The sequence below is a fragment of the Channa argus genome, chromosome 8, assembly GCF_033026475.1.
Source record: "Channa argus isolate prfri chromosome 8, Channa argus male v1.0, whole genome shotgun sequence".
Lineage (NCBI taxonomy): Eukaryota > Metazoa > Chordata > Actinopteri > Anabantiformes > Channidae > Channa > Channa argus.
Window position 1 is genome coordinate 14,282,969 of NC_090204.1, and position 27,842 is coordinate 14,310,810.

Here is a 27,842-nt window from a genome sequence, read left to right on the forward strand (position 1 = left end):
TGATGCAGGTTCTTTCATTTTTAACTGCAGTACATGTTTAACATAAAAAGTAATCCAGTGCCTTTTCCGATTGTCAGTAATAGAGGCAGTGTTTGCTAGTGTTGGTGAGTCCCGACCCTTACCTCACATGGGTGAGCCACTCAAAATGGCTCCAGGGGCCAATTATTCTCGGGCTGAAAGAAATTGTGTGCATGTGACATAAACACATACTGTAGACTGACACAAACCCACACATGAATGCAGACATAGACACATGTGCATGTGCATGCACACTGTACACGTGTGATTATAGGGACACGAGAGACATAGAGTATAGTTTGTCTTCAGTGTGTTCCAAAAACACTTACTTTTGTTTGTGGTCTTCAGTTGTGGCTTCACTAAGATAATATTCCCAGTAAATGTTAATGTTGTTCTTAGGTCAGTTTGGGAGGGAAATGAAGTCATTCTAGATCCCACAAGAAATCAACATAGACCCAATATTTCCCTCTCATTAGTAAGAAAACAAGTAGGGAGAGACGGTGCTGCAAGAGTTGCATTTTGTGGCTGATTCATTTCAACAGGAGGTGAATTACAACCGTGGTGTAGTCTTTCCTCGAATAGTGCCGGCATATATCAATATCTAGTTACTGTTACTTGGCTCATGCTTAACTGTGAGGCCATGTGTCTTGTAGAAAATTTGTTGCTCTGTGCAAGTTCGGCCACAGGAAATGATCGAAGGCAGACTGCAGGTGTTGCTCCCACCCGTATGCATGACACTGAAGCACCACATGGCCTTTTATTGACTGACATAGAAGGACGCTTCCTGCAGAAAGGTCATCAATAGCTTCTCTCTCTCTCTCCACCTCTAGTTAATCCTCTTCCTGGTATCAACAGGTAGAGCTTGTTACTAGGTTAACCTGTGCAGTGCCAAAGCAGAAACTAGCTAACTGTGGGCTCTGCTGGTGTTTGTCAGCGTTGCTTGGGGTGCAGAGTGATTAAACTTGTTTTGAGTTACAGTATGTTTTACAGACCAGCAGCTTGATGTTCAACAGGCAGTGCTGCATTTTGCTTACAAGTGCTTAGAGATGTTGTGGGTACAGTCTTCAAGCTACAACACGAAAAATAAACAGTACAATAAATATCCTAACATGTTTTTACCAGGAAAAACCCATGAAACATACAGGTGGTATTTTTTATGCAATACATTTTGGAAAATTGAGTATAGACTATGCAGTTCATAAAATGGTGAAGTAAGAAACATTTAGCATCAAATTAATACTTTCCTATTTCTCATTTTTTGAAATTCTGGGGGACCTGGCTCAGTCTTCTGGCAGCCTTTCTTACATGCAAGAACCTTATTAAATCTAATTTACTGTGAAAGCTATTGCAGTACAAAATACTACAGGGTTCAGTGAAGTCAGGTCCACAGTAAAGGACTGATCTGTTTTTTCTCAAATCAAAGAAGACATGGCCACGAAACACCCGAAGCTCTACTCAACTGCTTATCAGCCTAGGAAATAAGGACAGAATTTGTGTGGCATGTCCCTTTTTCTTGTCACAATACATCACTCGTACATATGGAGATTAATTGCACTAGCCTAGAGCTCTTGTAGATCCTTTTTTTACTTAAAAATATGTGGTTTCACTATTAGTTGAATTGAGGGAAAATCTGGGAGTTATTTTATTGTAATGTGTTTTTTTTTTCCCTCCACTTAATCAGGCCTGTTGGAATGGTGCTTTCCATCATATTTTTGGCTGTTTACTTCCCTCTCATTTGTTTCCGCTTGACTAATGCAAAGTTGTCTTGCGCTTAGCCTTGTACAGCAGCCAAGTTTATGCACATTTAGATTCCCACTTAAGATTTTTGGTCTTATTGATTTTTTTTTTTTTTTTTTTTTTTTTTTTTTTTTTTTGCGCAGACACAAATGAATGCCACACAAGCAGCTGTTAATAAATCAAGTTTCTTTTAGTATCAGCAGCACAGAGTTTCACTGGAACCAAACCTGTGTCCAACTCGTTGATTTTCTTTTAGATTTATGGCATTGCTGATAGCATGTCAGCTATTGCTGCAGTGCTGTATATCACATTACCAAGCCTATTGACAATAAACAGACCCATGGAGCTGGAAGGCAGTCTCTGAGAATGAGTTAGTGGAGTCAGAGCCATACCTTGAGATAATTCAAATGAATATGGTAAGGTTTAATGCTGAAAAATCCAGGTGAAAATGTTTGTTTTTACTCTGTAAAATGCTCAACTGCTTCAGAACCTGTCACTTTGATCTGTCACATGCACGGATAAATCCTTATCGAGCAACTGCACTGTAGGTCATGATTTTAGTAGTTTGCATCTGTGATGCACTTCCAGATCTTGTAATAAGTTGTATCGACAGCTGCAGATTAAACCAAGAGCACTCTTTCCCCTGAAATGGTGGGAAAACCCTTTATGCACTTAAAGATAGTTTCTAAATATGTAATTTTGAAAGGATGTGTCTAACAGTTTACAATGCTCTTCACTATAAAGTGCGGGGTGTGTTGTTAGTAATACATACTAACTCAGAGCTTAACATAGATGTACGTTGGCCCAAAGCAGACACATAACTGTGCTGAAAATGGTCCTCCATTGTCGAGAGGAGGACTCGTCTCCTCATTTTGACCTGCTTTGCCTTTAATTGCTCAAAATGTGGATTATGTAACTGTGACAGCGTGTTTCTATGGCTCTTCACCAGGGCTTAACAAACTGTTACAAAGGTGAAAAGTATTGTCAGTTTTGCCCCCCATGAACAGCCACCGGCAGCTGTTTCCAATTCTTACATGAAATCCAAAGTGAGTGATGTTTACAGAATAGCAGCATATACCAGTGACACAAGGAAAGGTTGTTTTGTAATAACATGAAACGGCCGGAGAGAATAACAGGGAAAAAAACATCTTCCACTTTAGCATTTTTAGAAGTGGCATGAGACATTGCCAAAGAAATCCCCTCAGACATAACAAGGTTTTATGACAGGGAACTGCCCTATGAAACTGAACATGCTCGATGTTCTCCAGTGAGGGCTTTGCTGCTGAGCTGCAGTTTTGTTCATATTTGTGTCATATCGAAGTTCACAGACACACTGATTATTATCTATGAGGGAAGAGCTATTTTGGCCCCCCATCTAACAAGGTTACCATACTGTGGCTGTCAGCTAAATGGTGACGGGTGAGGTCACAGGCAGCACTGTAACCCCGAGTCCCAAGCAAAACAACGTGGTGATTTTAAATGGGCCAACCTTCCTCTGAGGACACAGGCCAATTGTTCTGCAAAGCTTTCTGTCTGACTTTTGCCTGACTTTCACAAGCCTCCATCACTGAGTAATATGAGGAAAATACTTGCCATTATCACAAAATAACATATTTTCTCTGAAGTCATAAGTGCAGTTCAGAAGAACGAGACACCATGCAGGAACAGTCACAAACTTATTTTTCTTTTTAAAAATTGTGTCAAAAAAGTTAAAGCCATAACAGTTTCTGAAAAGGATATAAATTCAGAAAAATGACATAGCTCCTTTGTACTCATGCATTAAATATAATGCAAAGCACAAAACGATTACTGGTTTTCTGAAGGTTATTTTTCTAAAGAACGGGTCAGTGTTATATACAGAATGTCTTCATTGTATTTGTTGATTCAAAATATGTGTTTAAGCCAAGCCAGTGCCCCCCAGGCTAAAATGTATTAAACCGAATGCTCTAAATTGTATTATCTGTTTATGTTTAAGTGTGAAAGTACATTGGTTATTCAGCAGTGCGTGCATGGTAAAATAAAGAATGCATTGCAGCATTTCAAATATTTTCCATTATCATTCTGGCTAAATGCACTGCCGGCCTTGCTAAGACTTTACCAGCTTCTCCTACTTCATATATAGTATGATCTGCCAAGTGAACACTCTCAGAGGTGACAACTTGGCAGTTGCAACAAGCAACCCATGACACAACTCCAGCACTAATAAATCCAAGCAAACAGCATTAGAGCAGAAAGGGAGAAAATGTAGAACACAGGGCAGTAATGTAATGAGTAGTATTTGATGTAATGGTGGAGTTAACTGGTTGTGAAACAGTGGGTATGAATTGCAGTGCATCTAGAGAGATCAGCAGAGTTGTGATTATGTAAATTAATTTTGTTCATTTGCTCTAATCTCTTTATCAAACGTGTCACGCCTCTCCTTCAGCATCCGAGAATTCTTTGCACTGACTTATCTGCAGCCTTCTCAACACTGATAAAAACAGTTGATTGGTGATAACCAATGTGCTGGTTTGTTACTAAAGCTGCACGTTGCCAATTACCTTCCAAGTCTGACTTGCATTTTATCTCAGGGGTTAAGCCTGTGTCTGATTTTTCTGTCCTTTGATTCTGTGCTGATGCTAAAATTGCAACTACAAAGAAATGAAAGTTCTCCTTCTCTGCTGCTTTTTGTATCTTTGTCACTGTCTATTTTAACTCCCTGCAGCTTCGCTTCTTGTGAACATCATTGATGTTGTTTACTTGTCATCAATTTTCTCCTGCGCTTTACCTTCATGCATGATACTACTGTTCTGCCATAAAAAGCTGTGTAAAAGTGTGTTGTTCTGCAGCAAGGCCTTCTAATCACCTGCTGTATTGTAGTACCTTTTTCTGTGTTATTTTTGGTTGTTTTTTCCTGAATTTCTAAGCTAAGTTGCTTACTGTACGTGTGTTTTCAAGAAGGCTGCGGTTAAACACTCAAAGCATTTGTCCTTCTTCTCTCTCAAATATTTGATTGAGATGGTGTTTACAAAACAGTCAACCGAGTAACAAGTACACCCACCTCTTCGTGCCTCTAAAGACACATCCTAGACAGGCTTCTCCGCTTTCTAAATCACACTGATGCACAATTCCTCAGTCACATGCCACTACAAAGAAGAATGAAGAATAACATTGTGGGTTATCTCTGTCTCCCAGTCCTGTACTTTCTCCTTTAATAAATCTGGCTTACTCTCAGTAGAGAACACCTTTTGTGGAAACAGGTTGTGCTGACAATAAAGCCATCGCAGCAGAGTTTACAAAGCACGGAGACATTTCTCTCTCAGTCTTGTCATGGCTTACAGCAGCTGCTCCATACTGCATGTCACAGTTGAAGCCAACTCCACCGCTGCTTCTCAGCTTTGTCATGTGCTTACATTCACGGGAAACTTTGCAAATGGATGCGGGTGTGTGTCTGTGTGTTTATGTGTGCACTTCGAGCTAAGCCCACTGACTGCACTCTAGAGCTCAACCAGTGATGCTTGTCGGTATATCCTGACGTTGTGCACATCGAGCTGAAAGAGCAGAATGACCACTCCACAGCAGAGAGAGAGCATGGACAGAAGTATCACTGTGATTAACTGTAATGATTGGGGGTGGAAATGGGTGTTTAGAGGGTTGTGGAGAGGATGAAGGCCACGTTGGACCGATCTGGAGGGGTGACACGCCGCATGTAGGCCTCTGTCGGCTCGGGTAATAGTCCCCATGTGTAGTGCACTGGGCTGTATCCCATGGGGCACTGCACACACAGGAGGCCACTTGAAAGCCTATCTGGATGTAGCAGCAATCATAGTCAGAAAAAGCACACAGGGGAGTAATCTGTTCCAGCTTTTGGAGCATGCCGGGGGTTGGGGAAAAGAGATGAAACTCTGTGTGTGTGTTTATGTGTGTGTGTGTGTGTGTGTGTGAGTGTGGGGGGTTATGAATAGTCAGATAGTAACATATCTAACCCCCATGCACACTCTCACACACACTTATGCTTCTCCAATTCCAGTACACATCTTAGGTCCAACCAGATTTGTAAGCAGCGCTGGCAGCCTGTGCTATAGCCGCATCATTAAATTCCCTTCAGCGACTGAGTTATAGGTGGTTTGTTGACTTCCAAGGGCATGTCATGGGCAGTAGGTAATGCCCAAGATCCAATAAGGTTTTTTTTCATCTAGCAACAAAAATGCAGAGACAGGCGTAACCATCTGTAGCAGTAATCGGCTTGATAGAGGCCAATACTCTTACTCTTTTACCCCACAGTATTTCATGGCATAAAACGGTTTTACAACTGCAACGGAGTAAATACATTATTCACAATAAACACAAAGTTTATAGACAATATTCAGAAATTATTATATTTTAAAAGCACTTCTATATGGTGGCATTATCATCCTGTCAGGCAAGATTGATTTTTGGTTCCAAAAGGATACACCACGTCTGTGCCTTGCCATCCGCTGTTTAAGGAGTTGAAAAAGAAGAAGAAGAAGTTTAAAAAAAGACAGAGAGGGTATAATCAGTAGGCAGTGACCCAGAGGAGGTCACGCTGAGCCTTGGGGACTTGACTAATGAAAAGTCCAATCATCACAGCATGGGACGATTAGAAGGAGCCCCAGGCTGCGATGGAGAGATGGAGGCAAGACAGAGTTAGAGGTGGAGGAAGGAAGGGTAAAATGAATGAGGAGAGAAGAAGAGCCAGTGGATGCAATCACACACAATCACGCAAATACACCATCATCCCCCGTGATACCGATAGAGCAGTTGCTCATGGTCAAGTTAAAGTAGCTAAGAGGAACATATGTGAGTACTTTGTCTTAACATCGATTAATGATGGGGAGACATGTTCACATTTGGTGTTTATTTTTGTTTTGAATTTATTGCACTTCTCTAATTGACCCTGCAATGTAAGACGTACAACTTTTGTGAGCTGCGGTTCCCTGCCATTATTTTCTTCAAGGTTAGTGTATCAAATTTGTTGATCCCAGGCAAAAGAGAAAAAAAAAAGATAAAGTAATAAATTTTAAATTTAACAGATAATATATTTTATAGACATGCACCACTAAATTTGGGCTGTGTTTTAACAGATGGAAAAACCATTATGACACACAGGGGAAAATGCACTCATGATTCCAACCACATTTTTAAACAAATGTCTTTGTACTCTCAATAATCCAGTGAGACTAAACTGAGCACACTTGTCCTTTTCCAGTGACACACTATTCCACATTCACACCACAGAACTGCATAGAAAAGCACCACATTTGACTTTAACTGTTGCAGCGCGTTCAGGCTGGCCAGACCATTTGTGCTTGGTTGCTTTCTCTAACGCCCCCCCAGACATCATCACCTGCAAATGATCAACGGTGTCAAGTGCCAAACAGCATCAGTAGGATGAGGGACTGAAATTAACGCTTTTGGCCACAAGTCAAAATGGCAAATACATTTTAGTTACCAGTCATTTTGAGTTTCCTCTAACCAAAGTGGTTTGCATTTAATAAAATATGAATACTAATGAATAGGGATTTTTATTTGTAAAATAAAACAAAATACAATAAAAGATCATTGCTGCTAGTATCGCCAAAACATGGGAACTATAGTTCAAGAGTTATGAACAAGCAATAAATATCATTGCTTGCAATATTTATGCCAGCAATTTGCACAGCATATTTGCAATTTTCCTTCAGTTTCCTTGTCTCCCCCAACTCTGTTCATCATGCAATAACACACAAACCCTGTCATTTAGCGTAGATGTAGTTTAACAGATTCCTTTTTATGCTGGTGTTTGTTCAAGTCTGAATTTGTACACATTACCACTTTTTCCCTAAAGGTGAACTGAAGCGTCACAAACTTGCCCTTTAGCCAGCTCAAACATGTCGAGTTTCAGTTTCGATTGAGTATATTTAATATTTTTGCTCATACCTGTGCTCTAATGTTCTTAACTTTCTTACCAGTCTGGGGATTCAAACCAGTGTCTTCCGGTCATAAACCTGCTTTCAAAACCTTAAGGGCACTACTGCCCCATAAATCTGTCCCAAATCCCCACAGCAGCTAGGAAACATTTTAGGTAATGGTAAAGAAGAATACCCTCTTCTCCCTCAACAATTACTCTTGACTTGTCCTCAAGCAAGGCACTTATTCCCAATTGCATTTATGCAGCTGCTCAGTGGCCAGCAGAAGACTCAGCTTGTACTGAATATTTTCAATCCAAGAGAAAGGGCGTTTCTCTTGGTTGCACCAGATCTTTAAAATGTATATTTGAAAACCGTCAAAAGCATATTTTGCTGCACCTAACATATCAGTTTAAAACCACCAAGAACTACACATACACAAATTGGCAAACCTTCAAAGGAAAATTTTTGGTCACACATCACAGTCTTTCAACTTGGCCTAGACAATCGTGGATAATGACAATAAAAGTTTGCAGATGAGAAACAAACATGTGTTATCCTTAAAATTGGACATGGCTGGTTATGATTGCAGCCATTGTTTTAGTGTTTTCCTAGCCAGACATTGTGCCCTCAAATTTGCGTTCATAGAGCGCCACTGTTCTGCACACATTAAAGGGTTGTGACGTCCTTCACTTTGCTTCTGCTTGTTCTCCTTGAGCTACGTGTATTTTACTTCCCTGTTGGCATCATGTAGTCACTGACTTTGTAAGGCAATTTGTGTTCAAGGCAAAAGCAACTCAACTATGTCTTCGTCTCACTCTGTTTCAGTCCCTGTCCCTCTCTTTATCGCTCCCTGTGCTCTTCAGCCAAGGCCTAGTGTTGGTATTGATTAAAGTTGTGTCTTTTTGTCTCCTGCCAGCATTTTCCACAGCTCATTGTGAGCTGAGAGGAAACAGCAATGCAAAGTGAAGAGAGAAAAGGTGGTGACTAATTCCAGAGGACAGAGAAAGCAAGCTGTGGATAGTCTGCCATCACGTCAGTCAGGGAAACACGCAGCCTCCCTCCAAAGGCCAGATGCCTGGAATAGGGTCATTATATGGCACAGTATGGTGCCTGCTTCCCTTGCAATCTTTCTCCACTGTGCCCAGCTTGCTACTCCTACTGCTGCTCCCTCCTCCCTGCTGTGGCGTTTGGTTTGAAGGAATCCTGGGAGGCAAGGCCAGTCTGCGCTCTGCCTGGGTGTAAATCATCCGGAGCCAATAGAGCCACATCTGTAACAATAAAGTCAGGTTAATGTGGAGTCATCTTGGAGGAGCAGAGTTTGCATCTGCAAACATCTGGTGAGACATTTGGAACTGCCTGTAGTCAGTAACACAGTCGTTTTTCTCCCTTAATGTCTCTCATTTTCTATTGGTTGCTGTTTTCATTTTATGGCAATTGTTTTTTTGTTTTTTTTGTACCTTTCACCTAATTTTGGTGTCTTTCTCATTCTGCCTCACCATGTATTCATGTGCATTTGCACTGCTTTTCTCAATTTTTTTCCACTCTTTTACGGCTTTTCCTCCTCCCACTCTGGCAAACGTTGTTCGCAGGCACAACTTGGTAAAGCAGTCAACAAGCTTTCATATGCTGCACCGAACATCACGACCAATTTTAATGCAATCCCCTGACCCAAACACAATTAAGAATTAAAAGTGACATTATATTATATAGATTAAAATTGTAATCCAGGTCATAAGTATGCAGCAACAAGTAGTTTGAGTGAGAAACTAGCCAGGAATAGCATGCTTACAGATGGAAATTACAATCCCTAATAGGGGAAAACTACACATAAACACATCCAGACTTCCAGGCAGATTATATCTGCTGCTGGTCATTTATGCTCCAGTGTGGTAAAAGCAGACTCATCATAGCCTGAAACGGAGGAGAAGCCTGGTCAATTATCCTTAACTTTGACTCCATCGGCACCTCTAACGTATTCATTGTTAGTCCAACGGCCTGGGGTGTTGCTGGTTACACTGGAGAGAAGCTCAGACATATGTGTCCATGCACAGGAGCAGCAGATGCTAGCTGTTTTAATATTGGTGCCATTAGCAGCTCCCATTGCATTCTTTGGATGCTGTGCTGCCTTCTGCCTTAGGCTGAAAGTCATTACATTTAATATGATGGGATAGGGGAAAAATACAAGATTCAGGAGGGTGAAATTTGTTACGAGAACAGCGTAGCTCCTACAGGAATGTCTCATTGTGCAGTCGGACTATACAGTGCTCGTGTGTGTTGGGTGAGCAGTCGACGGGCCGATGAGTGGAGACGAGCGAGCAGAGCAGTTAGCAGTAATGCAGTGATTGTAAAGTTTTCTTATTCAGTTAAATAAATGCTGCAACTTAACCTCAAGACCAACATAACCGTGCAGGGTTTGCTTTCACGCTCAGATCAAATAAAACGGGCTAAACCTAAAGTAAACAACAACTTCAGTCCTCAAGCCTTTCTTGACTATGGTCCACAGGCTGACGTATGAACAGGTAGCAACTATGTGACATCAATACAAATGATAATTCTGATACTAATGACACCAGATTAAAAAGCAGCAGTTATTACATTTTTTTCTATTTTTTACATTTATTGTGTAATATTTACTTTTTAATCAGTGCAGTATGTTATGATAATTCTGATGAATTCACATAAAAACAATAAAGATGATCTATTAAAGATTGGAAAAGTCACAAGAAATGCAAAAATGTATCAGCTTCCTCCACCACTGATCATATGCAGGAAGTGCCATACATATTTGTCCTGTTTTCATAAGCGGTATGGGTATTGTGACCACGTAGATGGATGAGCAGGAAAAGAGCCAAAAAACAAAAAACAACTAAGATTCTGTCTGTGTCAATAGAGCAAAACTGGGTCACTGAGGAGTCAAAAAAGTATGGAAAATGTCTGCAACAATTATCAGTCAGCATAAATAGGAGGAAGAGAAGCCAAGGAGCAAAAATAGTCATGTTAGCATTATGAGAGAATGATTCTGTCTGTACATGGGTTAGGGTTATGGTTAGTGCTGAAAAACATCCCCTGTACTGCACCACAGCAGCCCTAGTCTTCGATGACAGACTCTGAATGCCCGCGGTATAGTCTGCTTTTGAAAAATTGCCCGAGGCAACATTTAGACTTCTTCCCACAATCTGACTCCAAACCACACACAGAGTGCACAATATTTAACTCTGTCTGCAGTGTACTGTAAGTAGCAACTTAAAAGCCCTCAGTGAAAAATAGTATTGTGACACTCAGGTGGAAGCTGTAACCTGAAACACTTAAAAGTCCAGAGGGCTATTTATATCTGTAAATTCAGATCACAAGGAAAGACAAATAATCTAAAACATAAGATCGTAAAATTGGCCTGATAGAAGAAAAATGTTATATTTCATAAATTGCCACATCAGCCACAATGACGCCACATGTGAACAACACTTTGCACATTTTATTTAAATTAAAATGCTATAAATCACCGTTTTACAAGTGATACCATAAATAACTATTTTGTGCAGCACATCAGTTATTCTCTTTCATCATCTCTAAGTGACAAAAAAACATCACAGTGTATAAAAGTCAAAACTTAGTAACTATTCTTCACGTGGAGGGAATGCAGATTATTTTAGCTGTTTACAGACGACATAAACTCATAAAACATTCACAAAAGGGAATAAGCATAAAATAATAAAGAAATATTTTTCAAGCTTTACTTAATGTTATTTTCATAAACTTTTGGAGTGATATCAATAGGATGCCTAGCACATTAATTTCTATTTTTTATATCTTGTTGCACTGTACTGTAATAATTTATTCCCAAGCTAGGCTTTCATGATCTCTGTGAGGCGGCTGGTGAGAATACACTCATGCTACTCTTTACTATGGGCGGTTCCATGACAAGCACATGGCTTTGAAGTTTTTCTGTTTAATAATTAGAGAAGCAGATACTCTTCTGTTTGTGTGTGCCCCTGCGGCTTGTCTGCACTGATGATCTGAGGGCTTTGTGCATGATGATGGTAGTATGAACGGGAGTTCACAAGTTGTACCAAGTGCTCTGAAGTGAGGGACCCACAAGTAAATTAGCTGGAGCTGTTACCACATGGCCTGGCCTTTGTCAGCTAAGCTGATGTGGGCCAATAAGTGCAGATGCAAAAGACAGTGGAGAAACATCTTGGACACAAATGCTTTCAAGCTGACTTTGAAAATTGTGTGGATTTGCATGCTCAGCATAAATGGAAAACTTGATTGTATAAATAAACACATGTGGATGAAAGCATTGTAAGATTTAAGCATATCCCGAGGACACAGGTAAATGCCAATAAGAGCCTGACTCTGTCGGTATGATTAAATTGAGCTATTTGAGGCTTATTCATTAGAGCTTGAGATCTTATTCCTCTAGACTCGACATTAATTAGTCAATTCAATTAATGGCACTCGTGATACACCGCAGCTGTAAATGACACTCCTAATGACAGTTTATAACAGTGGTTCCCATTAATTGACTGTTTTCATGTATCAATTAGAATAAATAGTATTCTGCTCTGCATTCATGGCAGAATTGCCAAAATGGAGATTCATTTGAAGAACCTGTGGCAACAACTGGAAGTTAAATTTGGGTTTTGTTTTTAACTATTTTACTTCCAGATGATCTAATAGCCAGTTATTAGCTTTGTTAAAATCAACACATCTCTGTTTTCTACAGTGGCCCTGAGAGCTCAAAGCACTGCAATTTGAAAAACACATGCAAATGAACAGAACCCAAGCAAATATTCCAAGAACAATTCAGCAATTTGACAACACAGGCGCAGCATTAAGAAACTTGCTGCAAAAGCCACAACACAACCAAATTAAGAAAAAATCTGAAAAAAAGCCAAATTGGTGTTGTTAAACTAGTGAAGTTGTATTTGAATTTGCTTGTCTTATGTATATTTGCCTGTGTTTTCTCAAATTTCAGTGCTTTGAGCTTTCTGGGCCACCGTAGTTTCCGAAAATGTGCACAGTGTGTGTGCAGGGTCAAAACTTGCCAACAGTATTCCAGAATACTAACCTGCTGAGAACCACATCCTAAGAAAAGTACCAGCCTCCAATAAATCCTGGGTGAGCCAGCAAAGGAGGAATTTTTGACTTCCAACACTGGTGAGAGAGAAAAAGAGAAGGGGAAGTGGGAGAAAGGGTGAGGGAAATTTAGAATTGCTATTGACCTGACATATCAAGAGCCAAGCAAAATGATGACTCTTCCCAAATGGAGAAACCACTGTCAGTTATTGGATTACAGCTCAAATCCACTGACACAAATTCCCAATAATTTCTGTTAAAATAGAAAGTAAAAAAAAAAGAAGAAGTTTAAGAAGAAATTTAAGTCTAAATGCAATCTATACAGGGCATACTGGTATGAGCATGTTTTGTTAAGACCTTTCTAATTCCAAAACACGTCCAAAGTCAGGGTATAACCAGTAAAATGATCTCATCAACAACAATGGTAATTAACCATGTAAGGACATGGGCTGAATGAGAACCAGCCGCCTCTGTGACCCCACGGTAACCTTCTCCAAACCTCAACATGGCATCATAGTTCATTTGCCCCGGAGGCGAGTCAGATAAACCTGCTTCTAACTCCACAGGATAACAGCCGTGAGTCAAAATCCAATATCTAACATGTGCTTGGACAGGGGTTTGTAGCACTTAGACCTGGTCTGAGACAAAGTTGTTTGACATAATAGAGGAAACAGGGAGGAAGTGGAGTTGGATCAGTGGGGAGGAGGTAATGGACAACAAAAAAACCTTGCCCACCCTCTGTTTGATCAAGTGCAAGTGCTCGATGCTATGGATCTGCAGAGGAAGAATTGTTACTCTTCTTTGGAAATTGCAGGTGTGTGTGTTTAAGGGCCCCCAGTGAACTATTGTGTTTGTTTGACAATGTAGTAGGTAACAGTAGGTGGTATTTTTTCAATAGGGAAACAGAAGTAGTTTGAGAGTTGATTTTGGCAAGGGTGTTGTGTTGGAGGGAAACACTGTGCTTAGGGATCATGACCCTTGGGGACACACTGAAGAGGTAGGTAATGAATCCAGAGTGTGGAGTAGTAATGACAGAGTGGACTGAACACAGGCTACTGCGTGCACGACTTGAGCTGCAGGGTGTGCACTTCAGTGGGGCCCAATTTGGTTTGAACTAAATTTATAATGAATCTACTGCCCTGATTGGCATAGAAAGGCTGCATGTTAACAATTAATCAATCCAAAGTTGCACCCCGTCTACATGCGGGGTTTCCAAGCCTTTGTCCATGATCTTTCCAAACAGAGAAGCTTTTGAGCGGTAGGGGGGTTTCTTAGGGTGCCATTTAAATAAAGGTTTTTAAATGATTGTAGGAGAATCTGTGTTTGTGATTGTATATTTTTGTTTCATTCTGATTTTGTGATCTATTGTTTGTAACCCACCAAATGTTGCCTGTTTTGGTCAGGAAACAAAATTTTTAATGTCAGTAAGTTATTTTTCTTTTCATATAAAGATTTTCAAAGCTTTTCAAATCCATCGTTTTACTTTTCCGACCAATCCTGACATTCAGTACCAAAACGGATACCGCATTGTGTGTTTTTAAGACAAACTAGTCTGGTCTAGAAATGTGAATAGCATTGCAATGTCAGGTGAATGCAGGTGTTACCAGTCTTATTGATTTCACCACACAGATGGTCGCTTATGCCCCCCCCCCCACACTCCAGCAGCCTGTTTTCATGTCATCTCTCAGGACAAAAGCTCCCCAGGCCACCACAAAAAATAAAACCGTGATGTCTTAATTTCCATGTTTTACCGTTAAAACAAACTGTTATGTGTTTTGAAAAAACAGCATGATAGTCACAGCGCTCTTACTAGGATGAAATTTTGCAGTGGAGAATGCTCCCTCCTTCTCCCACCAGCAAAAAGTTTACTTTTTCTAAACGGTCACAAGGTCAAGTTAAGTGGATGTTATGTCTGAGTTTGTTTATGGTTGCCATACAGAATTCCCTTCGATGTCCTTGGAGCTGGTCTGAGAAGGGTTTGACTGTGTGTTTAAATCCAGCTCTTGGTGCTGAAGGACCAAGCTATTTTAATAGGTGTTACCACGGGGTAGACAACTCATTGGCTTGAGGATTAGGTTTCCCTTGTGCGAACAGAAGTGGTTTAATTGTGTATATCTGAGCTTTAATCAATGCCAAAAATGTTGAAAGTAACATCAGGAATGTTGGCCATTACGGGACCTTGATGAAATTGCTGGAAATATCCAAGAACAAAATCTGTGCAGCCTGCCTGGCTGTCTGCATGGTTATGTTACACCTTAATAATAAAAGAAAGTAGTCAGATGTGAAGGAGTCTTTCTGCAGAGTTCATATTTTAGAATGAATGAGGTTATCTGTTGTAAAGTATTTTCAACCATTATGTCGTTTGGTTCCTCTATATAAAATATCTCCGCAGCTAATCACTGCCATGACATGCCATGACATTTTTGTACAGAACTTTAATGATCCCCTGACTTCCCCTGTAGCACCACCATGGATTTCACAATTAGATTTAGTTAAATGTATTGTCAACAAATGGATGGAAGGCCATTACATTTTTACAGATATTTATGCTCACCAGAATTATAGTAATCATTTCTACCTGGTGCCATTACAAGGTCAACGTTTTGATTTGGCTCATTGTCAGATACCCGCTGAACTAATCACATATTCATCTGTTTTTATGTGCAAATGCTGGCATTTTAACAGAAATTATTGAGCGCTGTAATTGGACCTGCTCAGAAATACCATGTAGACATCATCACGGTCAGCATATAAGCTCAGTGCACTGCTATGCCTTCAGTATGTGCAGCCTAGCAGAGCTGCTAGCAGGCTCAGTTTTGTTTTCATCTCAATATCAATATTACAAAAACATAAACAGACTTTGAATGAAATCTCAACTCTGGATCAGCTGTGGCTCAACTGGATTTTCCTACTGTTCTTATTTGCCTAAAAGAATGGATGCCTTTAAGAACCATAATCTTTGCATATCTGCTCAGGCATTGCACATAAGACCACATTGTTGATAATATTACAGCGAAAGAAATCCAAGGACGACATCCTCTCATCCTGTTGTTTGACAGTACACTGATTTAAAGGCAGCTTCTTCAAAGTGTATGTATGAATAGAATTCATTTTATGGCCTTTGCTAATATGGACTCCTCTTAATTGGCTGTTCATACATGAATAATAATGTATACATACAGCTTTTTTTATTTATTTATTTTTTGTCCTTTCGGCTTATCCCGTAAATTCAGGGTCGGCACAGTGGATCATTAGTCTGCTTGTGGATTTGGGGTTTTTAGGCTCGATGCCCTTCCTGAAGCAACTCTCCCCAATGCTGGGGATGGGGATGAGCTGTTGGCTGTTCCGTGTACATACAGCATATAATTTATAATTGAAAGCACATCACACTTTCACCATGAGACAAGTTTTTATTTTTAAGAATATAACATTTGGGCCTGTACTGATGATGACTAGCAGCTTCCAAGAAGGACTACTGGGTATGCACGCCACATATATATTTCATTAGACTTTATATGAATATGTATGAATGAACGATTGCAGGGTTGTATATGGAAATGCACACATTTATCAACGTCACTCTGAATCAAGTAAGTTGGTGTTTAAAGAATTTTGTCACCTGAGAATTTATTATTTAGACTTGCATGCTGACTGTGGGGATTACACCATATAAAAAGAGTGAGTACGTGTTGTGTACATGTGTGTATGGTGAAGCTGTAGGTGGATATGCTTTATTAGCATTAAGAACTCTGCATGGAGGAATAGCCTTCTGTTGTTCCCCTAAATTTACTTTTTTCATTTAGCTGACTCTATTCTGAACCTTTATTCCATCTGTCTTTCTTTAAAAAAGAGTGGGAGGGAAGGAGCGAATGTGAATAATTGTATGCATGGTTGCATGTTAGATATGGTATTAGAGAGAGTTTGTGTGTATGACAGTGGGGGATAGAGGGGAAACAGCAGCCATAGAGACTGGGAGGACTTTATATGAAACTAAGCACACTTAGTTGTGCCACAGAATAGTAATCAATCGTCCCTGAAGCCATCCTCCTCCTAATCATCACTTGCAAATGTGTTCAAAGCTCTAAACAGACAAAGCAGCCTCTGTATATATTGCATGAGCTTTACTTCCATGCAAGTAGTGTTGCTAGTGGACTTCATATAACATGCTAATACTTAATAGCCAGATACAGCTGTGGCGTTACAATATGTACACAACATGAGCAGCAACAGTAAAGAGGCACAAGATGTAAAACTGGTGGGGCCTTCCTAATTTTTTTTTCTTACAGTCCCTTTTTATGGGCACAGATTTAATGCCTATGACCTTACCTGGAACCAAAAAATGAATTTGCTATAATAAGAATATTATAGTAGCATTTTAACTGTGAAAAAAGCACATGGAGAATAAGGCCTGGCATTGTCTTGCTGAATACCCGCAGACTTCCCAGGAAGAGATGTTGCATTGATGGCAGCCTCTGTCTTAAAAAAAAAGAAAAAAAATCCCCAGTATAGGCCATGTTCAGCCATGCTGTGGGCACTGGTTCCACCCTCATACCATCACAGGTGTTGGCTTTGATGCCTGTCTTTGGCAACAGTGTGGATGTTCTTTGTTGTCCTTGACATGCAAACCTAGATGCCTGTTTTTCCCTAAAAGTTAAAATATGACTTGTCTGACCACAGAACATGTTTCCACTGTCTTTCAGCTCATCTGACATGAGCTTGGGCCCATGGCAACGTTTCTGCATTGGATTAATGTATGGCTTCACTCTAAAAGTTTCAGGCTGCATTTCTGGACGTGGCAGCAGACTAAGCTAAGTGACAACAGTCCATGTGGCTATATTCATCACGGTTGCACAATGGTTTCTCATGCCGTGCAGTCTAAAGGCTCAAAAGTCACTCACAAACAACAATGGCATGTACACACTGAGACTTTCCTAGAGTCCCCAAATCTTCTCATAATATTATGGTGAAAGACTTTATACTTTTGCAGTCTTTTGTTCTGAATTGATTGACACATATTTCTTAGAATTGGGCACAAAGTAGTGATCAACGACCCATCTTTCCTTGCAAAGACTGAGCCTTTGGTGACACCCTCACCTGTTAGCAGTTAACTTGCTCATTTTAGAATCATCCAGAATGATGTCATGTGAATATTTTAGGAACATTTCACTCTTATTTTGTGTCTGAGACAACTTTTTACAAATGTGTCTTAAGGATCAAACACAAATTTGCTTATATGTACAACACTGTCTGGATATTGTATTTGTACATAAAAAGTATACAACAGTTAATATTTAGCTTCCAGAGTCTGCCTATACTATGAAAAGCTGTGTGTATGTCTGATTAGAGCTATAGTGAACCTGTGAGGATCCAGCTTTGTTCCACTACTGCACCTACAAATAACAGGCCATGCTTTTACAGTAGTCACCGTTGTTTAATTGTATTTACTGAAATTGGTCCTAAAAACTTAACAAGAATTAGAGTGTAACTCTAACTCAGAATGTTTCTTTGGTTTGGTTTCATCTGCAACCCCAGACTAAAAACCCACTTGAAGGAAGAGTGAGATTACAAAGAGATGACGATCATCTTAACCTTGTTGACTAAGCCTGCTCAGTGGTGATGTTCCCTCTCAGTGTCTGTGAGCTGTCATAGTTCCCGCTACGGAGTCTCGCCTGATTTACAGTGTGAAATGTTGAAAAAAAAAAAAAATCCTCAAGAGATTTCCATAATACAAATAAGATGAGCTGGCAAAGATCACAGACGCCTGAGATGTTTGCACTGTGTCTCTCTGAGTGTAGAAGGGAGGAATGGGAATGGAAAGAGCAGGAAGGCATTTTGTTTCATTTCCCGGGATATGTCCCCCAAACTCTTGGCTCATTCCTTCAGAAATACCCTCCCCCTGCATCGCCTCCATCCCTGTCCCCACCAGTGTTGATGTGTTATGAGAAAATGCGGTGTCTGGAAAGTGTCACATTTGCATGGGAGAGACTGAGTGTTGGGGAAGTCGAGGGTGTGGGGGGTTCTGGGAGCATGAAGATCTGTAATTTAATCTGAAGCTCTGGAGAGTGCTGTTAGGGTTCACTCCACGGTACGGGACAGGGCTGAATTCGATTCTAATTCAAGGCGGGAAAAGAAAAAAAAAAAGCACTGGGGAAATGACAGTGCCGTCTCTACTGATTAGATTTCACACAGTCAAAGTGGCTGATAGTCAGGATTTAGGAAATGGCACACAGAAGGACAAGGTTCTCTTTCTAGGTTTCTTGAATTTTGTAAGTCATGACCACATCCTATTATCAGGTGCCTGCATCAGTTCAGACAAATCAGGACACCTTGTGAAGGCAATCTAGAATATTTTCCCATTGGACAAAACTCTTGTTAACACCTAACAGCCTAATATGTGATTATAGAAAATGATGATCTCCATTAATATCATATTTAGTACATTTGCTACAGTCATCCTGCAGAAATCAGCATTAAGCTAGGCACAGCCAACTTCTCACACTACATTCACAAAACTGACCACAAACAGCTCCATGATTTGACCACAAAAAGAGTGATTATTATATAATGGATCAATTTGACCCATCTACTGAGGGTATGGTGAAGCTTGGCCAACCTGCACTCATCATATCTGAGATGTTAAAACAACACAAAAGTTGCAATTTCTACAATCAAGGCTGCACACAGCAAAAAGAAATATTGACTCTTCTGAGATATTTTTGTTACAGCCTCCAGGGAATTTTCACCTTGTCACAACATTCCCTAGATAATGTCAGCCATATGCCTCAAAGATGCTATTGTAAGCTTTGCTTTGCACTACTCAACTGTATCTTCTGTAGCCACGGTCACATTAGAAACATGAACTGTCTAATTTCACCCACTGGCTTGTTGCCATATCACGCAAACTCGGTTCAGATAAATGCCTCATATTTTCTCTTCAAAATCACACTTTGTGCTAGAGAATAATGAACAGAAAGGTGTAGGATTGCTTTTTAAACCTCAACCAATTACATAAATCCACTATGGTACACCACAGACTGCAATGTATTTTGCAGTCTGCAAATTGTTCCACTACTCCTAATGTTTTTCTCCAGTTATTTTTAAGTCTGGTAACAACAAAACCACTTCAGCTAAAGGCTGGAGCCCATGCACATTTTCTATTTCTTTATCATTATTATCAAAGGTCTCAGATTGAATAGATACACCCGGTCTACTTGGGTGCTTTGTTGGATAACATCCTCACATAATCGTAACCCGAGGGTGTCACATCTTAATTTTTTGAAGGAAAAATGACTATGCTAGCACATAACGTAGTGATGTCTTCTGGCTGACGTACGGCAATTAAACTTTGGTTCCACTTCAATGCACATGTGCAAAACACATTTTCCTGAACAACAAGGCCAGGAGATGAAAAGAAAAGTGCAATCAATTTGGAAAGGATTCATTCCCGGAACATGAAAACTACCTTTTTTTTTTTTTTCTTATTTATTTTTCTTTGTCCTCTCTAAATTTCAAACAGTTAATTAGCATTAATTGGTATTATTCGTCCTTGAAAAGTTTACAAATCTGTAACACATTACAAGTTAAATGATAATGAAAAAACAATTTTACTTATTTTTCTTTCATTTATTGACTTCAATGCAGGACCGGTTATTCTTTAATTATGGACAAAGTGAGTCCATTTTTTAATGAGACCCTAAAGGAAAGAACCTCATTGATTTTAAACTAAGTTCACCTTTTCGAACCTCGGTGAATTAAAGTATAGTTGAGGTTGCTAATGAATTTGAAAACTTAAAGGACGTCTTCCCTGATTTTGAAATTAATTCTTATGGTTCTAGTTTGGTAGTACGTGTAAGTAAATGCCATTACACTTCCCGATGACTTCCCTATATTTCTCTACTTTTATCTGAATATTGCCTCCAGATGACATCACTTGCAGGAACCTTCAGTTCAGATTATGCTATCATGTTGCTCACACTGTGAAGTTTGTAATTTTGGTCAACCGGTTTTGTAAAACTCCTCCAGAGGACACCTTCTGAAATCCTTATGATGAAAAACTGTAATGTCATCTGGAGGACTTTTTCAGCTAGAAGCAGAGACATACTTTGATATAAGAAAGTCAGATGGATGTTTAAAAGCATTAATGTACATTTACACCCTAAACTAAAGCCATACAATGCAAGTTGGAAATTGGTAAAATCGCCCTTTCAAAGAAAATACAATTTCAAAGCAAGGCTTAAAGTCCTCAAAGTCACTTTAAAGCACCACAAGCTGTGAAATACTGGGTAAGTTACTGTACACCACATATTTCATTAAAATGTTGTTCAGCATACTCTGCTTTGAGCACGTTGGCTTTGGCTTTAAAGTAAAAATCAAGATTAGTAATGTAAGGACATATTTTCCTTAAGAAGATATAGCTAAATCTTTTATTTAATTTCTTTTGCAATCAAAACAAAAAAGCTAAAGATGAACAATGTCAAGGAATACAATCTGCTAACGGATGACGTGTCCCTTTAAAGAGTCCTCAATATAAACCAAAGGTTGTGAGTATTCATAATTTTGTCCCAAAACAGTTATTTTACTCTGTCAGCACCACATGTAAGCCACTCAAGTACAGGACCACAGAGACAGATATAAAATCTTTCTCTTGCAACGAATTAGTGTGAATTTCCATCCCAGATTATGGACATAAATTGTTATAAAAAAGGAACAAGGAATTTTGTGTTTTACCTCAAAGTGCAGCTCAAACTTGACCATAAAGAATGTAATTGAATATATTTTGAGAAGACAACACAAATAAAGGCCTGAGGTATGTGCCAAATGGATGTTCAATTTACCCTACTACCAAAATAAATAAATCACATAAATCAATGGCTTGAGGACAAAATAATATGTTAAAGGAAGCGTTTAAAATCTACACTACCACTGCAAATCAGTTTTCTTTTTGTCAACATTGTGCCTGTTTGATGTATGTTGTATGTGTGTGAGATTCGTGCGAAACAGGTAAAGAGTTATGCAGTAAAGATGCCAAAATCAAAGGTTAGAGAGGTCACCCGTCCATTATCTATGGCCCTGTTAAAGGTTGCAGGGTGCTGGAACCAATCCCAGTTGTCATTGGGCAAATAGTGGTGTACGCCCTGTATGGGTCCCCAGACTATCTCAGGGCTGACAAAGAGAGACACACAGAGACAGACAATCATTCACACCTATCGGCAATTTAGGGTCACAAGTCATCCCAACATGCATGCATTTGGGCTGTAGGAGGAAAGTCAAGCAACCACAGGGGGAAAACACAAATTCCACACGGAAAATCCCCTGTCTGCTAAGATTTGAACCAGGGACCTTCTATCTTTGAGCCAGTTGTGATAACCCCACCACCACCGCTCCACTAGAGAGGTCATCAGCAGTTTAATTCTGTGTGCACAAATATAGAAATGTTGAATATCATGGTTAGTGTTGGCTGCGGTTCTAAAATATACAAACAACTACAACTGCTCCTTTAAAAATTCCCCCTCCACAAACCACCCTCCCTCCACTTTCCCCCACTGCTCCCTCTTGCTCCGGGGACCTTGCTAATGTGCTGGAAAACTGAAGGCACCCCCAAAATGAGGGCCTTTCCTGTGTGTATTGGTCTTGTTGAAAGTGATTAAAAAGGGATTTGCACTGGGAGGGTTGGTATTGTTATCACTGCGTGTGATTTATCACCCTGAGCTTGTGAGGTGGGGGCCATGTTGCTGCTGTAAGTAAACTATAAATTCCAGGTGCACCCTGCAACCGCAGAACCTCTGGTAAAATAGATGATCCATTGCAGACTCCTTTTACATTTTCTTGTATATTTCCTCAGATGGATTTTTGCAAATTTCAAATTACTATCAAACACAGTATAGACAATGGCCTCCGCATCCCCAGTGTCCCTCCTTCAGTGGGGAACAAAGTCACTTATTTTTTTTTTTATTTTATTTAGACTTTTCTCACATCAGCATAAAATATCTTGAACAGTCCTTTTCTTGCTTGTTCATCTGTGGCTAATGGCTCAGAGTATAGGCCATCTCCTGTCTCTCACTGCAGCAGCTATGAGGAGAAATAATGAGCACGCACTTTTTTCAGGAATATCAGATTTTTCTTTCTTTCTTACTTTTTTGGGGAAGAGGTAAGGATATGCTGAGAGAGGAGTAATATATTATGTTTTGCCTGAACAAAAAACAAAAACAAAACAACCTTTTGTCTGAGGTCCAACAATAACACAGCTTGTGGATGAGGCTGACTTTACACACAGGGGCTTGGGCTAAGTAATGGGTCAATTAAAGTATTTGCGTGTGTGATGATACTACCAGACCAGTTGGGATGGTGAGAAGGGGGTGGGATTGTTTGTGTGTGCATGAGTGTAGGGAGTTAGTGTAGGGGTTTGTGTTCAAGGGGACATTTAAAGACTGAATTGTGTTTTGGGGGGGGCGTTACAGACACATGCATTGTTTTATTGAAAGTGCCTCACAATGGGATTCAGTGTAATCTGCCCTTTCTTTTACACCATGACTGACATATTTGTCAAATGTTTATCAATAAATAGAAATGCATTTGTTCCTCTGGATGTTTCGAGAGATGTTTTGCACTTGGAAAGGAATTGAGAGGATTTTAACTTCCATTAGGGCCAGCCTTATGGAAGGAGACAGGGTCAAATGGGGAGATTTGGTTACATTATTGAGGAGCGTGCTCCCTGAGTGGTGCTGGTGTGGGTCAGGCCAGATTATTAACGTACATTAGTCAGAACAAAGGGCCATACTAACAGTGGCAATGAGACAGGGGTGGAGAAGGTCAAATGCTCCTCTGCGCCAGCTGGAAACCATAACAGCCGGTATTTTAGATAAAAAGAGGGATAATATCGTGATGCCTTAGATCAGAGTGAGCAAACCAAATTAGGATGGATGGCTGCTCCACAGTGTGGGACTGTCAGTGTCCTTCAGGAGAGGCCTGTAAATTTTGCTTTTGTGCATTCTCATGCAGTCACCTTGAATGATTATAGTTGTGGTCTCTGTCTCTGGTCAAATGTGGGAACACAGCTAATAACCTCACAGGTACGACAAGTAATATGAGAAGAAAACACAGTTGGCTCTACTGGCACAGCTGTTTTATGGGGGTAAACTCAATTATTAAAATTGAATTGACCATAAATGCAGCAGCCAGGAGTTATGTGATGTTATATACTGATGTTATTTATTGAGGTGTTTGGGGTCATTTGCTGGCGGTTATCGAATATGAAGGAGAAAGACTCGGCCCATATGGTTGTTTAATTCTGCGCGCGGCTTATTACATGTTCAGGAAATTAAAACAAAGCTCATGGAGCCAGAGGCCGTCAGCTAATTTTTTGTGGAAAACAGCTCATTTTTCATGTCTGCCGCTTTCATGTTGGATTGGAACTTTCAGTGAGTGTAGTGAGCTGGAACACTGTTTCTGTACATTTTTCTTTTCTATATATTTTTGTGGATTTGTGTGTTTGTGCGCACGCGTTGAGTATTTGTAGACTAACATCTGGGACAGCCGGCATTCTACAACCACACGATGACAGCTCCTGATGAAGTCAGTTTAAACCGTGGGCCAGTTATCATTATTACTCATGTGATTTTGGATTTACCTCCCCCCTGCTCCCCCCATGCCCACTGTTTTTCAGTAAGTAATCTTGACATGTCTCAGTGTGGACAGTCAGGTGCAGTCTGCCAGTCTGCCTCCTAATTGATAAAATTAAAATGTCTGAAAGTTGTGGGGATGCTTGTGTGATACTGTGTGAACACTAGTCCTAAAAAGCATGCATGCCCCAACCTCAATTTCACACCAGTTAATTATAATCCCTGACATTTTGTAATGACATTGACAAGCTTAGTACCGTAAATCTTTTGACACTTTTTTGAAATCAACCTCAGTTGATTTAAAAACTCTGAAAACATTATATTTACAGTTGAAAAGTCCAAATTCTTTGTTGCCTGCATGTAGGTTGAATCTTAGTGGCCTTGAAACATTTGACCAAAATTCACAACTCTCCAAAGGTCAGATTCAAATATTATTGAAGATGACAGAGCCCCATCCACGTTCAGCTAAAGGCATACAAAGAAAACCATCTATCTCTTTTTTGTAACCACTGTTTATTGTCATTGGGGGCTTAAGCCTATTGCAGCTGTCACTGGGCAAGAGGCAGGGTACACAGAGAGAAAACCATTTACACTCAGATTCACACATATGGGCAATTTTAGAGTCACCAACTAACCTATCACTGATGCCTTTGGACTGTGGGATGAGACCAGAGTACACGGAGGAAACCCACGCAAGCACAGGGAGAACACAGAGAAACATACAGAACTCCATGCAGAAAGGCCACAGCCGGCCGAATTTGAACCGAGGTCCTTCTTGCTGTACGGCAGCAGCGCTAACCACTCCACCACTGTGGTTTCCACAAAGAAAACAACAAATACAGAAATCCCTAATGAGAAAAATTGAAATTTTGTGCCTATGCCGAACACCATTGCTCATGATTAGAAGATGATGAAAAACATTTCAGGGACTTTAAGTCAATTATTTTTTCTTATAAAATGCATTTTTTTCTAAAATGGAAATTAATCTAAAAAACACAACTGCACTAAAACGTTCATGGCATTGTAAAAATATATTTTCTTACATCATTTCATTTCTCAGTTTCTTTTTGCAGAATATTTCAGGTGCTTTCTTGAGCAGGTAATTTTTTTTGGCTTCACATACTTTGAAGCTGCTTGTTGTCAGTGGTAGTCAATACCGACTGGCCATTCGAGTTTTTGTCGAAAGACTGATGTCAGCCATATATACTGCTCTAATCTCGTGAACACACACACACACACACACACACACACACTACAACTCTTTTCCTCTTACTTTATAGAATGTGTAACACAGCCACAAACTTTTAATCACCACCTCCAATGGCTTTAGCTTTAGTCTAAAGCTCTAGTCTGGGAAATTAAACACTGTAAACTGTACACTTGAAATGCCAAAAGAGCCCTGTAAAAAGGCTGGGAGAGTGCCAGGAAACCTATTTAATTCCTCCAGCTGCTGGTGTGAGCTCTGCAACAAATCACTCATGCTACAGGTCTAATTTGTAAAAGACAACAACATAAAACATATACAGAGTGTAAAATGCCCGCTGAACAAAGGCACTCGCTCTATAATAAGATATATGAGAGCAGTTAGAAATAATACCTGCCAGATTAAGAATTCTACTCTCTTTCATGTTATCTACTCTCAGCATAGTGTGAATGTAAAATGTAGATAAGACACTGGGTTAATGTAAATGGACAAATTGAATGCTTTGGATGCTTAATTAATAGAAAGTATAGTAAGTATAAAAACCAACAAACAAGAAAGGACCGATTGAAAATACAGTGCAGTTGATTAAAGTTAAATATTTGGACAGTGACTTAAAGTGAGTCCTTTTTAGCACTAAGCCATGAATGCTAAACAGGTTCAGCAGAAAAACATGACTAAAGGGAGCTTGTGATTAGCTTGGGGTTTATGGATCTACTTGTTTCTTTCCTCTTTAAAAAAGGGGAATCAGTCCAAACGTTTTGCAGTAAAGGTGACAATAATTTACACCAAACCTCATTTCTATATTTTCAGAATTGTAAATGTCCGTTTTTATAGGGCTTTTATCCAAAGCGCTTTACAACGTTACTTCTCATTCACCCATTCACACACACTTACATACCGATGGCGGTGGCTGCCATGCAAGGTGCTCACATCAGCCACTAGGAGCGACTTGGGGTTCAGTGTCTTGCCAGGAACACTTCGACACATAACCAGGACACAGGATTGACCCACTGATGCTGTGGTCTGTGGACAACTGCCTTACCAACTGAGCTACAGCCAAATTGTACATTTTATCAAACCTGAGGGTGAATAAACAAGGACAAAATGAAACATGTTCCTTTAACTAGACATAAATAGTCTCATTGTGTGGACTTTTAGTTTTCATGATTAGACCACAAACAGATCTGAGCACATAATAAACTCAACCAGAGTATTTAACTTGGAAGGGTGAGGTGCTACGAGACAGCCAGATTGCTCAGAGAACCAGCTCACCTCACCCAGCCTCCCATAAATTCTCACCCTCTTCAGTCCCTCACATGCTGCGACGCCTTATGCATTTTCCACATTTCAGTGGAGATGAGATTCTCTGTACAGAACCGTGGCTTAATTGGAAAGTTATGCGAGTGTGATGTCAAAGTGCAGCGCGAGACCCCGGAAAACCGACCAGGGAATCGAAAATAGGGCCGTGGACAGGCGCTCCCCCTCAGTGCCGTCACAGTAAAGTCTGCTCCCGAGAGCATTTTGAAGTCTGCCATTCGTCTATTTCACGTTATTTTTATTTTCATTTAAGTGAGGGCACAGTAAAACTTGAATTGCCTGTTACCCTTCAGAACCCTTTATTTCAGGCATATTACCTAAATCACTGGAGGTATGTTGGAAAAACAGGACACCCCATAAAACCCTGAAAAAGGCCTCCTGTTTTAACATACTCAGGGGGAACTGAATCAGACTCCTTGTGAAAAGAGCACTTGTGTTGGAGTTAAGCCCAATGAAATGGGACAAGCACATTTCAGGATCATTTTATTGTGCTTCTCAGTTGATTCAAATGATTTCAATTTAAGGTGGATCCTTTGTGTACATTAAATTGTGTCCAAAACACAAGCAATGCGTAGTTACCGGATGACACAATGTTTCTCTGGCGCACAGCTGCTGCAGGCCTGAGGTCGAAACTCTAGGGGGAGGAAAACGGGTGAGGGGTTACTGAAGCTTAGAAAATCTTTGATTCAACCTTCAATGCTTCAATTTTGTTGATTGACAGATGGGCCAGCCTGTGCCCCTTTCATCTTGTTATCAGTGATCACAGAGAGCAAAGAGGTGCCTTGGGTGCGAAGACAAAGGGAAATAAAAGTACATTAGGACGAGCAATATGACATCATGCAGGTTGAAAGACATTAAATTGGTAACACAATCTTGTAAAGTGCTTTACAAATTTACCAGATTACTTTATCATTGCATATTTATGGGATTTGACCAATACTTTGCACAATATCTTTTTGATCCTGGCTTTTCAACTTTTTA

General features: G+C 40.0%; 1 long non-coding RNA gene across 1 annotated transcript in view; it reads right to left on the reverse strand.

Moving 5' to 3' along the window:
- Positions 1-6,255: 6,255 nt before the first annotated feature.
- The window catches only part of LOC137132229 (uncharacterized), a 68,106-nt gene continuing 46,519 nt past the window's right edge, over positions 6,256-27,842 (reverse strand). The window contains exons 3-4 of the long non-coding RNA XR_010915083.1: positions 12,715-12,800; positions 6,256-8,914 (exon numbers count right to left, since the gene is read on the reverse strand). This is a non-coding gene — a long non-coding RNA (uncharacterized lncRNA). The remainder of the gene's footprint in view (positions 8,915-12,714; positions 12,801-27,842) is intronic.